The 2,299-nt window shown below is 40.6% G+C and overlaps 1 protein-coding gene and 1 long non-coding RNA gene across 2 annotated transcripts in view; one reads left to right on the plus strand and one right to left on the minus strand.

Annotated features, from left to right (window-relative positions):
- The window catches only part of LOC109291619, a 1,972-nt gene extending 561 nt beyond the window's left edge, over positions 1–1,411 (plus strand). The window contains exon 2 of the long non-coding RNA XR_002095909.1: positions 225–1,411. This is a non-coding gene — a long non-coding RNA (uncharacterized LOC109291619). The remainder of the gene's footprint in view (positions 1–224) is intronic.
- Positions 1–2,299, minus strand: part of SATB1 (SATB homeobox 1) — a 141,374-nt gene that overhangs the window by 119,909 nt on the left and 19,166 nt on the right. The window lies entirely within an intron of this gene.

Consider the following 2,299-nt stretch of genomic DNA (forward strand, 5'->3'; position numbering starts at 1 on the left):
CGATCCTGCGCCCGCAGGGGTGGTGGGCCCTCGCCGCCGGCCCGGCAGGTGCAGGTGCAGCTCCGGGGGCAGGCCACAGCCCGCAGCCCAGTGCTCCCCCTGGGAAGGCCCAGCGCTTTCCCACTCAGGCACCTGCAGGGGCAACACAAGTTCCTGGCTGCCAGGGATGAAGGGGCAACTCTAGGACCGACTTGTAATGCTGTTCCCCACCTCTCTCCCAGAAGGACTTGCAGGCGGCACAAGACAACCCGTTTCGTCTGCCCCGCACACCCAACTGTGCAGGGGGAAAGAAAGGAGGGTCTTCCGTCCGGCATTTTGGGGGGCAAGCGAGAAACAAGGAGGCACCGTTTTCAGAGAGCCTGCGGCATGAGAAGGATGGGAGGCTGGAATCGGGAGCCCCGTGGCAAGTTGCACAGGGAAGAGTAGGCCTTTTCCGGGGGCGATGTGCAGTACAGAGTTGGTGCAGCGAGGAGGGTTGTTGCGCGCGTGTAAACAAAGGTCAGGCGTGCTCAGGTCACTGAACAGCCATGCATCACTGATGTCATTACCAAAAAAAGAGGGGGGATGTAATAATCAGGTCCTCACCAAAATGCCAGGCCTGATAGTTGTAGCTGCCTCTGTTCTATAGAACAGGGTAAAAACCATCCAGTAAAAGTGTACAAGGTGGTAAAATGTTCACAAAAAATGAGCATAGGATAGACCATTTCTTCCCCATAATGCACTGGAAGAAGGACTGAGCAAACTGAATGGACTTGAAAGCAACAAGTTTGCCCAAGCTAAGAGATGAGAGAAAAACCCCTTTATTGACAAAATGCATACGTGTGGACACACTGTATTATAAGGACTTCCTAAGAAGAAAGAGGCTAAGTGACAGGAGTCAAACTCATGTACCCAAAATAATTCCAAGTGAGAACATGAAGAAAATGTCACCAGGAACTGTAATACAAAACTAGAACAAGTTTTCAAGTAGGTAACAGGGAGAGAATAATCATGTACAATACACAAAGCCCGCTATGACCTCTAAACACAAAAAGTAAACCAATACGTGCTTCGATGAGTAAGCGTATCATCATGTATGTATTACAATAACAAAAAGCAGTGTATTAAAATTAGGTAAAGAAACACGAGCTGACATCTACTGAAATAAACACAAACATCATGCAGGGCCTGCAAAAAGAAGAAAATGGTAATAGGGTGAAATGCATAAAATATTTATCATATTCAGCAATGCACAAAATAGATTATGATCTCAGAAGCAAAGCTTGAAAATGGATATAATGTTTTAAAATACTGTTATTCTAAGAAGTGTAAGTGAAGGTAGAATACAGTGGAAACACTAAAAGCTGTATATCTGTGCTGCAAAAGATTAGTAAAATTGTTACTGAAAGGGTGTATGCTTTACAAAGAAAAATAGGAAACATGCTTTACAAAGAAAAACCAAGGGGAAAACGTAAATGACATTTTCTTTAGCTCATGATCAAGGGATAGCTGTCTAGCAGGTTGTTTATTGAGAAACGGATCTTTTTCCAACAGATGGACTCAATAGAATTCAAAGATAGAATCATTTACTATTATATTCAAATGATTAAAAGAACAAACAAACCGTGAAACAAATAGCTCAACACAAACTTGGTGGAAATCATGGAGATGGTCAATACCATATCATATTTAATCTTTTCTGACTAGCCTGTTGCACTAAACTTTGTCAGATGAAAAAAATGCTGACCACCAAATTAAACTGAAGGAAAGAAGGAAAATGCCAAAAGGAAGTGGCAATGCATATGGGGGAGATTAAAGAAAGTACAGAATATTAGGGGGAGATGCCCTTAGTTTGGTGACAGAATATCTAAAAAACAAAACATCTTCTAAAAAGGCTTATAGCTGCATCAAAGAACATTTAAATACATGTTCTAGAAGTACAATCCTATATATAAGTCCAAGTAACTTAAAATGCTCAAGTGAAAACAGAAAGTGATTAATCTAAAAAGCAGAGTGTAAATTACAAGAGTGGGGAGATAAAAATCTGATAATACTGGAGCACAGGAGGCCTAATAATGATATTATTATGCATGCTAAGCAAACACTGACAAACAAATATTCTGTTAATTATATAATCATGCATATACTTCCTATGCTCGAGATAAATGGTTATGAAAAATAACTGCTATTGAAACTATATGTATGTATCCTGTAAGCTGCATACTACACTGATTAACTTAAAATGTTTTACAATCACCTACTTCTGTTGTTATAGATTGCACACTGATCAGTGTAAAAAAAAAAAAAAAAAAAAAAAAAA

The sequence above is a fragment of the Gavialis gangeticus genome, unplaced genomic scaffold (assembly GCF_001723915.1).
Source record: "Gavialis gangeticus isolate Ggan-Ray unplaced genomic scaffold, GavGan_comp1, whole genome shotgun sequence".
Lineage (NCBI taxonomy): Eukaryota > Metazoa > Chordata > Crocodylia > Gavialidae > Gavialis > Gavialis gangeticus.